Here is a 14,786-nt window from a genome sequence, read left to right as displayed (position 1 = left end):
TGATTCACAGTTTGATCCACAGACTGGCAGCATCAGCATCACCTGAAAACTTGTCAGAAATGTAGTCTCAGCACCACGACTCCCCTTCCAACCCCCACCAACTGCCCTGATGTTTGCTTCCCACAGGCTCTGGAGGAGAGATCCAGGGATTGGTGTTTTAGCAAGCCGTTCAGGGGACTGTGATGTGCGGTACAACAAAGACAACAATATTTCTCAGAGTGTAACTGCATCATTGTGAAAGGGGTGTGTGACTGAAAAAAATAAATTTTCAGTAGTCCTTTTATCTCAAAGCAAGGGCATGTATGGGAGGTTCCTCATCTCCCTCATGCTTTGTCTCAAGCATTTGCCACCATATTTTTGTGCAAATGGCCATGGGAGACTCCATCACCATGATCATTTTTCAATTTAAAAGTCAGTTTATTCTGAAAACCTTAAAAATTATATTACCATATGATCTAATAATTCCACTTCTGGATATATATCAAGAAATTCAAAACAGGGATTCGAAGAGGTATTCATATACTCATGTTCACAACACTGTTATTCACAATAAAAAATAAAAACAAACAGACACAATTGGTTTCTGTTACCTGCCTTGGATCTGCACTCCATTTTCTGACATTAACTCCTGCTTACTCATCTTATCCAAATTCTTCTTTTCCCTGTTGATGGAAGGCAGAGTGCGCTTATGGATCTGAGGACATTACTTACAGGCTTGACTCTGAAAATAGTCTGTAACTCTGGGCACATGGTTGTAAGCATTTTGGCCTTGATTTTCTTATCTTTAAAGTAAGGGATTTGAATAAACTATCTCTAAGGTTCTTTCTAGCCCCAAACTTGTGACTTTATATGTCATATTGATATCTAGACCTTCTGTTTTCTTAAGAAACTAGTGAAATTATCTGTCTTAAAAGTCAGATATCTGAATATATTTTTTAGTAATTGCCTTTTGGAGATTAGAACCATCACTTTGTATGCTAAAGGCTCAATAATAGATAATAAATACACACTATCTAATAAAGGACTCACATGACAACCCACGAAATGTCACTAGTGGTAAAAAAAATTCCAAGACAGGGGCGCCTGGGTGGCTCATTTGTTAAATGTCTGCCTTTGGCTCAGTTTGTGATCCCGGGGTCCAGGGATTGAGCCCCGCATCGGGATCCCTGCTCAGCGGGAGGCCTGCTTCTCCCTCTCCCACTCCCTCTGCTTACGTTCCCTCTTTAGCTGTGTCTCTGTCAAATAAATAAATAAATAAAATCTTTAAAAAAAAAAAAAGAAATTCCAACACAGTTTCCAAGGAAAAACCATGCCAAGATGACCTTGGTAAAATAAGAATCTGGGCTTAGAAAGAAGGGACTGACTACAAAGCTTTTGCATAAGGGTAACCATATGTTTTTCTTCCTAAATACTGTGTAATTCATGCACCTTTGACAGGATGCACAACAGGTGCCAGTGGGGTCTCCAGTCAGATTGTTCCATTTCATATGTCATGGTAGAATAGTGTATTTTTTTTAATTTGTTTTTTTAACTGCAGTTTTTATTTATGTCTTTGAGAGAGAGATTGCCCATGAGAGCAGGGGGAGCAACAAAGGGAGAGGGACAAGCAGACTCCATGCTGAGTACAGAGCCCAATGCAGGGTTCCATCCCATGGCCTTGAGATCATGACCTGAGCAGAGATCAAGAGTCAGCAGCTCAACTGACCAACCCACCCAGGCATCCAGAAAAGTTTATTTTAAAACAGAAATAGGGGCGCTTGGGTGGCTCAGTGGGTTAAAGGCTCTGCCTTCGGCTCAGGTCATGATCCCAGGGTCCTGGGATTGGGCCCCACATCAGGCTCTCTGCTCAGCAGGCAGCCTGCTTCCCCCCTCTCTCTGCCTGCCTCTCTGCCTACTTGTCATCTCTGTCAAATAAATAAAATCTTTAAACCAGAAATAATAAATTGTGAGCCTGCGTGGCTCAGTCATTAAGTGTCTGCCTTTGCCTCAGGTCATGATCCCAGGTCCTAGGATCGAGCCCCTGCATTGGGCTCCCTGCTCAGCAGGAAGCCTGCTTCTACCTCTTCTACTTCCCCTGCTTGTGTTCCTTCTCTCGCTTTGTATCTCTCTGTTAAATAAATAAAATCTTGAAAAAAAAGAAAGAAATAGTAAATTGTAGCAGCAGTTATTAGTGTTTACTGTATAAGTTAACTGTATAAGGCACAGTTTGAGATGCGTTAACTTTATTAACTCAATCCAATCTTGAAACAACCCTTTGAGACTTGTAAAAATATCATCCCAATTGTCTAGGTAAGAAACTGAAGCACAGATGTAAAGAATCAAATCATGCTCCAGACAACAAGAAGCAGAGCCAAGATTTGAACTCAAGGACTCTGCATCTGGCTCTTGATTTCCAATTATCAACCAGTACGCTATTCCATTTATTGAGGTAATGAAATCACTTAAATAAGAGTGACTGACTGGGGGATGCCTGGGTGGCTCAGTGGATTAAGCCTCTGCCTTCAGCTCAGGTCATGATCTTGGAGTCCCAGGATCAAGTCCCACATCAGGCTCCCTGCTCAGCGGGGAGCCTGCTTCCCCCTCTCTCTCTGCCTGCCTCTACACTTACCTGTGATCTCTGTCAAATAAATAAATAAAATCTTTAAAAAAAAAAAAGAAAAAAGAAGAGTGATTGAATTTCATCATAAAGAAACTTTAGTTTTTATCTCTCACTGTCCCTCTTTTTTTTTTTTGAGATTTTTTATTTATTTACATGACACAGAGAGAAAGAGAGAGATCAAATAGGCAGAACAATAGGCATAGGGAGAGAAAGAGAAGCAGGCTCCCCTCTTATCAGGGAACCCAACACGGGGCTGGATCCCAGGACCCTGAGATTATGACCCAGGCCAAAGGCAGATGGCCAACCAACTGAGCCACCCAGGCGCCCCTGTTCCTCTGTCTTTATTGAGTAGGGGTAGTTTTTCACCAGGCTCACTATGAAAATTCAATGCAAGCTTTGAAACTTCTCTAGTCATACTAATAAATGTTCAACTGTTGGTTTCAGTTCCAAAACTCAGTTTCAGTTCAGCAACTGAGCTATCCAGTCTCACAAAATAATTTTTAAAATATCTCAGTTTGCTCTAAAATTTAGTCTTCTCACCTGCCTGAGCTTGGTCCCACTTCAGGTGAAATTGAACTTTATTATCACCTAAGCTTTTTTAATATGCTCTGCTGATTTCACTGAGTATAGTATATGATTATAACATGGTTGAATACTGGGGAAAGAGGAGGTAGACTAAGCAGGAAAGTCCTTGCTTTCCTGGTAATGGCATGGTGATTTAACTTTAGCACTCTTTGGATCTGGTAGGTGATTGCATCTGACTTTGTTTTGTTGATGGGTACTGTGACGGACTAATTGACAAAAAACCCTCAAATCTTTAGCTTTCCTTTATCCATCACCTTCTCCCTGAAATTGATAATGCTCTTCACTTTGGTTCTGGGGATGGGCACATGACTTGTTTTGGCCAAAGGAATGTGAAAAATCATGTTAAAAGTAGGGGCTTAAAAAGTACTTGTGTAGGTTAAGCCTCTGCCTTCAGCTCAGGTCACGATCTCAGGGTCCTGGGATCGAGTCCCACATCGGGCTCTCTGCTCTGCAGGGAGCCTGCTTCCTCCTCTCTCTCTCTCTGCTTGCCTGTCTGCCCACTTGTGATCTCTCTCTGTCAGATAAATAAAATCTTTAAAAAAAAAAAAAGTACTTGTGTAAATGGGATGGCGCTTGCTTTTATGCCTCTGCCACTGCCATGAGAACATGCTTATCCTAGCTTCTTAGAGGATAAGAGACACATGCCATCTCAACTGTTCCAGCCAAAAGCCTCTGAGATAAAGCTGAGAGTCAACCGATCCCTAAAGGCATATGTGAGTCAAGCCAGAATCAGTAGAGACATCTATGTGACAACACTAGGTATATGAATTATGAAGTTATTATTGTATGTGGATGAAGTTTTGTTTGTTTGGTTGATTGGTTGCTTGTTATGTAATATTACTGTGACAATGGATATCTGATATAGGTGCTCCCATGAGTTCTTTTGGGGCTCCTCTAATTATGGGGAAATATCTCACATGCTTCTTCATTGATGAAGAAAATCATGGGCATTTTCTATGCTCATGGGTTACCCTTTCATTCTTTGGCCCTTAGAGAGCTGGAGAAAATCCCAGATTATTTATTCCATGACCAACATTTCTAGGAGCTTCATTGAACAAAATCTAAGAAAATGATCTTTTCTTTCTTTCTCTTGGTCTGCATCTGGGACACAGGAAACAGTCAGACAATTTTAACTAAACAAACACTTGGAGTGCAATATAATTGCTACACAAACAGCTCTCCCTTGCTGCTGGTATGAGTTAAAATGCCAGTTCCCCATGTACATGAAATTTATAGGGACACATATTAAGCTCATTGTGGCATCTCATTAAAGTACCTCTCTTTTTTTATTTGATAAATTTGACATGCTATGATTTGCAAATTTAAGGTGTATGGCATGTTACTTTGATACATTTATATATTATGATTGCCACCGAAGCAATATTTCTCATATTACATCATTATAGAGAGTACTATTGACCATATTCATTATACTGTGCATTAGATCTGTATAGCTTATTTACTACCTATTACACTCTACTGACTTGGGGCTTGGAAATAATACCACACCTTCTCCTCTGGGAGGGAAAAAATTCTATCCCCCACTCCCTTCAAATAAACTTGCTAAAAATATTTTGAAATAAACTCTATGAAGCTACCATGATTACATTTGAAGTTAGAAAGTATTGTTCTATCCTTCTCACTTTGGGGGTATGGAGGTCCCTAAGGCACGGTTGTTACCAAATAAATTCTCTTTCCAATCTTTCTCTAATCAAACCCACTAATTAATATCTTTCTGGGGTTAAAAGGACTAAAATTCTTCTGAATGCTTCCCTGTTACTTTTAACATTTTCACATCTTCGTCTAACATATTATTTTATAATGTGATTAAGTCAACACTTCTATTTTGAAATACTATTATACTGTTTCTTGAACACATACAATATTCCAGGCCCTGGAAGATAAGTGTAAATCCTGGTTGGTTGGTTTGTTAGTTTTAAGCAAAAACCACTGGGTCAATAAAAGTAATATTCACCCTGACCACTGTCACTGAAGACCTCCTCACTATCTGCTCCTCCTTTTCACAGATTTCCTAATGACAAAAATTTCCTTCCATTACATAAATTTCTTCCTTTTAACCACCCAACCAAAATTAGTACACACACACATTCCTTATTCAACTGGTACATACATACATACACATATATATTCATGTCCAAGGAAGACCAAGTAAAAGGGAATGTAAAAAATGATAGATTTCTACATGTATCATTTCTTCTGCATATATTGTCTGGTTTCATTCAAACCATATTGTTTGATTGTTCACTGCTCAAAAGCTGTTATTTGATGGCACACATACAGCATGAACTAACCTAAGAAAAGATTGAAATTAAACCTGCAATTTGGACAAGGCTGCAGCTAGAGACAGATCCTCAGTTTCAGCCACAGACAAAACATCCACTTATAGGAAAAGCACAGTTTTTAAGAAGTGAGAAAAGCACGCACAGTTGTCATCAGGAGTCCAAGATAAAAAGAAAATAAATAAAGTAAAAAACAGGGAAATGTCAATAAATAAGCATAACACAGTGGTGTATAATTAAAAGCCAAGTTATATTTGGGGACCATGAGCAGGCAGGTGTTAAGCATTATGCAAGGCTAGCTGCCATGACAGAGTCCTCCTAATTAGGCTGGTTGTTGGAGTAGATAAAGAAATTGCCAGAATCAAATGAAGTCCCAATCTTACAGGCACCAGAATATTTCGTAGCTTATTAAAGAAGATGGCATGAATTAATGAACTACTATTGACTAGGTGCTTATTATATTTGAGCCCTGAAGTTAACAGTTCAAGTTCATTTAATATTTGTGAGATAAGGTTATTTAATCCATTATAAAAAGTAGGAAAACAAAGTTTATTTAAGTTAAAGTTACAGTCACACAGTGAGGAGATATTCCATTCACACTCTTCTTCTATAGTGATGAGGTGATTACTGAAAAAGGAATGCATGGCAAGAAGCTCCACTGGCAGCATCCTTTGTATCTGGCTAAGTCCTTATGACTCGTTCTCATGAGTGACGTGTTGAGTGGAAGGGATCTGTTTCTCTTCTAGGTCAAAGTGGTTAAGAAGTGACTATGCCTTTTCCACCCTTTCCATTTTTCATTTTCTGGCTGTGAGCAAATGTCTCTAGGGCCCTAGCCTATGGCGGAGCCATGAGATGGAAAAAATCGGGCCTTATTCATATTATAAGAAAGAAACATTTCTTATTCATCTAGTTTGGGGGCTTATCAGTTACAGCATCTATCTTAAAATACACTAAAATAGGGACGCCTGGGTGGCTCAGTTGGTTAAGCAGCTGCCTTCGGCTCAGGTCCTGATTCCAGCGTCCTGGGATCGAGTCCCACATCGGGCTCCTTGCTCATCGGGAAGCCTGCTTCTCCCTCTGCCTCTGCCTGCCATTCTGTCTGCCCGTGCTCGCTCTCTCTCCCTCTCTCTCTCTGACAAATAAATAAATAAAATCTTTAAAAAAAAAAAATACACTAAAATAGGCTTCTTAATCACTGGGATAGACCACCCTAATAAAAATATCTAAAACACACTGAGTGAGTGTTCCTGCTTTGAGGGGTTGTTGTGACTTGTTTGCCATAGAGTGGGAACAAATTCAAGTCCTTGGCTAAAAAAATGGCGCTACAACATTACGGTATATTCTGGGCCAGAAAACAGAAAATCAAAACTTCCTGCGTTTGTTAAGAAGCATGGAGTTTTAAAGGTATGGCTGAAGCCTTGAGAAAAATTTAGAAGCTCATTTATTCTAGTTGGGGTACAAGATCAGGAATGAGTCAAAGAGGAAGACTGATGATAAATGACTTCAATTCCTCCAACATAAAGTTAGGATTGGAGTTGAATTACCAGTAGAAAGTCAAAGACTACAGCTTTGTAAATATTAAGACTCCCAAGGCTGAATCTCCTCATTTCTTTTGGGCATATATTTACTTTATGTATGGGCACAAAAATAGCATGGGGATATGAAATCCCTTTTTCAGGAATGCACTCAATTTAAAATCACCAATAAACATGTTTTTAACAGACTATCTTTATTTCATTTAAATAAAAATTATCCAAGTGGGAAGGGCATGATTCTAGACAACCATTATCCAGTAAAACCTTCTGCAATAATGGAAATATATCTATACTGTTAAATACATCAGCCAGTGCCCGCAGCTGGCTACAGAGTATTTAAACTGTAACTAGTGCACATGAGAAACTTTATTTTTAATTTTCTTTAACTTTAAATTTAAATAGCCGCATGTAGCTAGTGGCTACTACATTCAACAGTGCAATTCTAGACTTACAAGCATTATTCCAGTAAAGAAACTAGGTATTTAATGCAAATTTGTGTGTGAATTAAAAAGATGCTTGCAATTTGTAATGGAAACAAGAACTGGATGGCAACATTAAAAAAATACAAGATTTGGAGAATTGAAGTTATGTTTACATAAATGTAGACCAATTCAGTCTAAATAGTCAAATCCATGTCATTGGAGTATCAGAAGCCCAGAATGAAGGCAATTTACAAGGACATAATGCCTGGCTGCATGAACAGACCTTATGTTCCAAATTCTAAATCAAATATTTGGTTTATTTCTGAGCTTCCAAAGTCTCCATCTATCATTAGATCCCAGTTAATGAATTGATTTGCTTTCTACTTTAATGGGAAAGTAGAGGTACTAAAATGTAGATTCCTTCCATTTTCTTTCCCACTTTCTTGAAGTCTATATTTATTTTAATATGCTACCCCCAATTTTTTTTCAGAGAGAAAGGAAAAGTTATTTGATGCCAATTAGGTATCTCCTTCATTTACTCTTGGTTTCACTATCATGACCTTTTTCAAGGACCATCCTATTAAGCTGGCTCACTTTTAGAAGTTCAATTGTAACCTTTATTAATTTCCCTCTGGTCAAGTTTATAAGTATACTCAAAAGATTATAGTCTTTAAGACCAACCAAGCAATAATATCTTCTTTGAACTACTGCCACTGGTTATATGTACACTGTGTTCATTTCCATATCTCCCTCATCCTTTAAGTCATGCCTTCCTGTTTTCTTCTCCCAACATCTAATGAATTGCCTCTTTCAAATTTCAAACTGTCCTCCATGAACAGCTTGAATTGTAAAGTACGAAATTGTATTTACTACCATCAATAATTGATATGTGTTGATGATGTCAGGTTTTAGGAAGATATTATGGTGTGTAAATTTGCATGGCTCAGTTGACAGATTAGATATGTCGACTTTTATCAGAAGCATGCTATTTTTATTTTCTTCTGAATGCCTAAAGAATATGCCCATATATGATTGATAGTGATACAGCTTTGCTATCAGTGTAGTTATTCCAAAGGACCGTATACCTCTTGCATGGCATTTAACTTTATTTAAAATGTTCTGAAATAAAATGAAATTGCTATGTTACAAAGAAAATAGTATTGCTTGGCATATTAATAGAAAGGTACTAAACTTAGGTCATGGAAATGGTTTGAAATTTTAGTGACAGAATAAAACATCCTTACTGTGGCAGCATTAAAGGGCCTGCAAAAAGGAACTCAACCTTCTTTTTCAAGTTGTAGCTTTATCTGACAGCTTAAATGTCTTTATGTGATATGTGTGATTTTAATACATACAAAAATATAGAGATGCTAAAATCACTCCTACTAAAATTTGGAGCATCAGAATATTCATGGGTATTCACTGGGTCATGTCCATAATGCAGAATAAAGGTCATTTCAACAATTTAAGTACTATTCTTTATGCTTTGAGGACTCAAGTAATTGATTTCTATTCAAAATTGTCATAAAAATTACATTAGCACTTGTTCATAAGCAAGAACATTTCTTCAATCATGTTTTAATATTTTATGTTCTTCTAAAAACACAAATTGCAAATTAATTGAAAAGCTATTGAGAAATTGGAAAGACAAGTTGAAATGATTTAAAAGTAAAAGCCTCCAACTTCAGTCTTATTAGAAAGAATATAAACAAAACCATAGTGAGCTTAAGTCCATAGTTTAATATTATACCCCAGGAAAAGAAGGGTAAACGGGATTAAGATGATTTGTTGAAAGCAATAAGTGATTTAGTTGCAGATTAAGGATCACCAGCCAGGCAGATAGATACCTGTATTGCCTATACGTATGTAGTGGGAACATAGCAAAGATTAAAAATAAGGAATGGATTGCTGGCTAGCTCAGGTTTTCAGGTGTATCACTTTACATCATACTAAAAGGTAGAGTACCTTCAAACAGGAATTATAAAGCATTTCTGTTGGCTGACTTAGCCATATCACATATTTTTGCAATTCAAATTTAAAAAAATTGCAGTATGCAATTATGGTTAATATCACCAACTGTAAGAACCATCGTCTTGACAACCCCCTGAAGTCTGCTGTCTTAAATAAAACTTAAACATCTATAAATTTCTGGAGTGCTATTTTATATTACAATCTAAATTCTCATTTGTTTAGGGGCACCTGGGTGGCTCAGTTGGTTAAATGTCTGCCTTCAGCTCAGGTCAAGATCCCAGAGTCCTGGGATCAAGCCCTGTGTCAGGCTCCCTGCTCAGCAAGGAGTCTGCTTCTTCCTCTGTCCCTCCCCCTCCTCATGTTCTCTCTCTCAAATGAATAAACAAAATCTAAAAAAAAAAAGAAAAATCTTTAAAAAAAAGAAATAAATTCTCATCCGTTTAGTATCACTTCAAATGATTTGCCTACTTCATCAAAGAAAGAGTGACTAAAAACCACCAAGAAATCGAGATTTTTTTTGAACCTTCCCCTACTGAATGCTCCACTACAGCTCACATTCTAGAATTAGTAAATCAAACTTCTCCTGTAAAAAAGTTTCTTGTTCAATATAAGACTCACATTACAAATTATATATAGTACATATATCTTAAATATAACTTAAATTTTTAATGTCTAAGTCTGGTCATACCCAAGACTAGGGTTTTGTTTTTTAGATTCAAATGTTGGTTTTTATTCCATACTTTTTAAAAATAAAGTTAAAAAAGAGAGAAAAGGAAGGGATGTACACTAGGTATTCACTCTCTGTCTTTATCATCCTTACATAGACACAGTCATGCTGAACATTGTTCTAATTTGTGCCAGACAGGGTAAGAAATACCATTCTATGGAAGTAGAAATATAGAAGGTTCTTATATGCATAGATCCCAAGATGTGCCCAAAGGATTAGCACAATAAGCAAGTACCTATTACATTATAAAGATGTTTTGACAGAATGTAAATGAAAAGCTAATACTATACTAATAATCTACTAATTTGAAGAATGCCAAAATTTCCACATATGGTACAAAAATTTCCATATTCATTTCTTATTTGAGGTAAAGAACATTAGAAAAAATATAAACACTACTTAATTGTTATTATTTAATAGTGATTTAGTATTAGAAACAGCAGCAAAGAATTATATTGTGCTAGTAGGTTGGTTTGGTTAAAATACTTTTCATATGTTAATCCATTTAACTTTTAAAATAGTCCTAGGAGATATATACTAATACTTTCAATACCATTTTCCATTTGAAGAAACTGAGACATAGAAACATTCAGTGATTTGCCCAAGGGCATATATAGAGTAAGAAAAGATGGGATTTGAATCCAGATTATCTGGCTGCGAATTCTATGTTCTTAACCACTATTCTATATAGTATCCATTAGAAAAGCAAAGTATATTTTAACTCTGACACATATAAAGCAGCAACACCTGAGAGCCAAGCAGGCCACATTTCAAAAAATTATTCTGGGACTTTAAAGCTGGGTCTAGATCTGCCATATGTTTTTGATCTGTACTGAATTTTTAGGCTTCATGAATATATTTCAATTTCCACATAATTTGCCACCTTGGTCCCAGACACATTGCCAATATCGAGGCAGGATAGGAAACAAGTTTAACAACAAGAGATAACTTATGTCACATAGATAAAATTTCTCACAGAAATAAAACACAAACATATTTACTTTTCCTCCTCCAGGAACACCCTTAGTACATTCTTTCACACCCTTAGTACATTCTTTGTAGACCTCTGAAAAGGAGAGAAAGTCAGTGCTATGCTAGTACCCTTGTGCAAATTAGAAAAGTGGCCCAATCCCAAGACACTGTGTTGTGTCTATTGGAAATTCGTTACAGTAAACTGACTGTTGTAGAACAAGACATATTGCTTCTACCTGTCATGACATTTTTGCAAAAAAACATTAAAATCGATAATGTGTTATGTGAATGTCCCTCCTGCTTTAGATATGGTGCCATATGGTGTTGTACAATCCATGAGATTGTACCCAGTGGGTATGAATCCACAGCCACCCAGGGATCATTCTCTAAAGGTAGAGGGAGCAATCTTAATAACTGGTATGGGGATGCCTGGGTGGCTCAGTTGGTTGGACGACTGCCTTTGGCTCAGGTCATGATCCCGGAGTCCCGGGATCGAGTCCCGCATCAGGCTCCCAGCTCCACGGGGAGTCTGCTTCTCTCTCTGACCTTCTCCTCGCTCATGCTCTCTCTCACTGTCTCTCTCTCAAATAAATAAATAAAATCTTTTAAAAAAAAAATAACTGGTATGGAAGGTTTCAATCCTGTGAATTTGCTCCCTGGAACTTTAACTCCCATATTTACAATAACTACACATTCTGATGGTAGCAATTGTGAAAATTAATGAAAAGAAACTTCATTTAAAATGGAGTAAGGGGGGTGCCTGGGTGGCTCAGTGGGTTAAGCCTCTGCCTTCGGCTCAGGTCATGATCTCAGGGTCCTGGGATGGAGTCCCGCATCGGGCTCTCTGCTCGGCAGAGAGCCTGCTTCCTCCTCCTCTCTCTCTCTCTCTCTCTCTGCCTACTTGTGATCTCTCTGTCAAATAGATAAATAAAATCTTAAAAAAAAAAAAAAGGATGAATACCCAACTTTAAAAAAAAATGGAGTAAGGGGGCCAAATGGGGTGTCTCCCATGCCCCACCACTCGTCCATCATCACTTGCAGACACATAGAGATGTACCATGCATTCTCGGCAGGAAGAAGTCCATACTTCACCATCCCATGAGAAGGAAGAAAGGTTTTCTTCTTGTTCAGCAACAGCCCAGCCAATGATGGACTGTCATAACTCAGCCAATGAACAGCCACTACACTTGAACTCCCAGTTTACTCCAATGAACTTTTTGTTTATAAGAACCCTTCCCTACTACCCTCTTTCCTCTATAAAAGAATATTCCTCTCTTTTGTTCTTGGGACTTGCCTACAGTTTTGCCATAGCTTGCATGCCCTGAATTACAATTCTCTGGTATTCTGAAATACACTCAGTTTGTTGGTAAAATAACTGGCTGTTTTATTTTTAAGGTTAACGCAATCTATGAGCATTAACAGTAGTAAGCTGGATTTCAGGCAAATTCTCAACCATCTCTATTAGAATTTCTATGTGTTCATTTGAGTCCTGTTGACCATATGTATCTTCCTCTCATTGGTGGTAACTTTTCCCTAAGGGTGAGTTATCAGAGTCCACTGGTTTTTCCATTTACTAGGACTTCTCTGGGTGAACTGACTAGTTTAAATGATACAATAGATGGGTTACATTCTACATAGGAGTGGAGGCTATCTGATTTCCCTCTAATGTATCATTGTTTCTCTTCTTATTATTCATTGTTTGACTAATGTTCTTTAGACTTTAAAGGTCCAGAGTAGTAATTTTCAGATACCAACTGGAAATTAGTTCCCTTTTTTAGCCTCCATGCCTATCAAGTGACCTAAGTGTTTTTTAGGTGGTTTGGTGTTGTTTGCTGTGATTCCTCTTCTTCTCTAGTACCAACTGTGATAGCTCCTTAGCCTAGAACCCAGGGTTGCAGCCATCACTGGCACAGTCTACAATCTGCCACAGTCCCAAGCTTTCTGCCATGTCTCTGAAGTCACACAACCAACACTTTGAAAACTTAAAATGTTTCACTCTTCTCTCTCTCAATACATATAGGTTGGTACTCCAGAGAGAAAGGTCAACATCCTTGCTGCTGCGCAGGTTTTATTGTTTAATACTGAGATTACAGTCAATAAAATCCATTTAGTCCAATTCTTGTAGGCACAAAGACAAGTATCATGTTATCAATGCATGCCTAAAAAAAAAGATCTGCACACATAAGTCTGGTCTTATCTGTCATGAGGCAGGAAATCTAGCTGGTGAAAAAAGTAGAGTATCAGATAGCTATATTTTGACCAAAGTTATAATTTTTCTTTTCTTTCTTTGTCCCAATCTCATATCGTCCCTAAGGCCACCAAATCCCAAATTAACAATTAAAGAGAGATTTGGCAAGATAGGGATATGCTAAATCAAGAGTATAATCTGAGTACTATTTCAGGAATCTATTTGAATTCTTACAACTCTCTTACCACAAAGTTCTAAAGGTACTGAGGAATCAAAGAGGCCTGGCTCCCCTCCAGGATATGATGCCTTTTATTTCTTCTTGGTATCACAGCCTTGACTTGATAATTCACTTAATAATTGAAATCTTCTGCAGTTTTTTAACAAACTTAAGGTTATAGCCCCATCACCCCTAGAGAATAATTTTAATTCTCTAAAATTTTAAGTGCTACCTGGTAGAAGTGAAAATAAGGATGTTTGATATGCCCCTTATTATAATAGTAACTCAACTATGGATTTTAATCCAAGAAGCCCAAATAAGAATCGTACACACTACCACAGTGGAACAAGAATAGCATGTTCTCGAAAAACCAGCTCAGACTGCAATCATTCTAAAACTTCCTAAGAAACCTCAAAGATCATTTTTTAAAAAAATTTTATTTATTTATTTGACAGAGAAAGATCACAAGTAGGCAGAGGGGCAGGGAGAAAGAGAGACAGAGAGAAGCAGGTTCCCTGCTGAGCAAAGAGACCAATGCGGGGCTCGATCCCAGGACCCTAAAATCATAACCTGAGCTGAAAGCAGCTGCTTAACCCACTGAGCCACCCAGGTGCCCCAAAACCTCAAAGATCTTAACACTCTGTATCTCCACATGAGAATGTCCCCCATGACAGTCAAAGATATCATTTTGAAATTTTAGATTCCTCCTCATGCTCTCTTCCTGCTTTTCAGATATTAAAGATATTCTAAAATAGTTCCTCTCACAATGTTCGTGGAGAAGAATTATATGATGGTGGCATATGGTTCTTTCTTTTTAAAAAATTTTTTAAAAGATCTATCTATTTTAGAGGACAGAGAGCATGAGCAGGGGGAGGGGCAGAGAGAGAAAGAGAGAAGGAGAAGCAACCTCACTGCTGAGCGTGGAACCTGATGCAGGCCTCGATCCCACAGCCCATGAGATCATGACCTGAGTTGAAATCAAGAGTCAAACCCTCAACAGACTGAGCCACCCATGTGCCCCATTTTTGGTTCTTTTCTGCCTCAACTTCTGATGGGTTACATATGTGAATTCTCAGTAATGGTAATAAAAAATATTCAGCTATTCCTTCTCTGCGTAGGCAATATTTGAAGGAGCCTGCTCAAACCAAAAATCTCCCTTTAAACCTTCTGGAAACAGGATGAAATATTAGATATATTTCCCTCTTTTGACCATATCCTTCCTTCAGTAAAGTTTAGATGGTTTAAAACTGGGTTATACCTGATACTATAA

This window comes from Lutra lutra, chromosome X, assembly GCF_902655055.1.
Source record: "Lutra lutra chromosome X, mLutLut1.2, whole genome shotgun sequence".
Classification (NCBI taxonomy): Eukaryota; Metazoa; Chordata; class Mammalia; order Carnivora; family Mustelidae; genus Lutra; species Lutra lutra.
The sequence above is the reverse complement of the archived record's forward strand: the minus strand, read 5'-3'. Positions refer to the sequence as shown.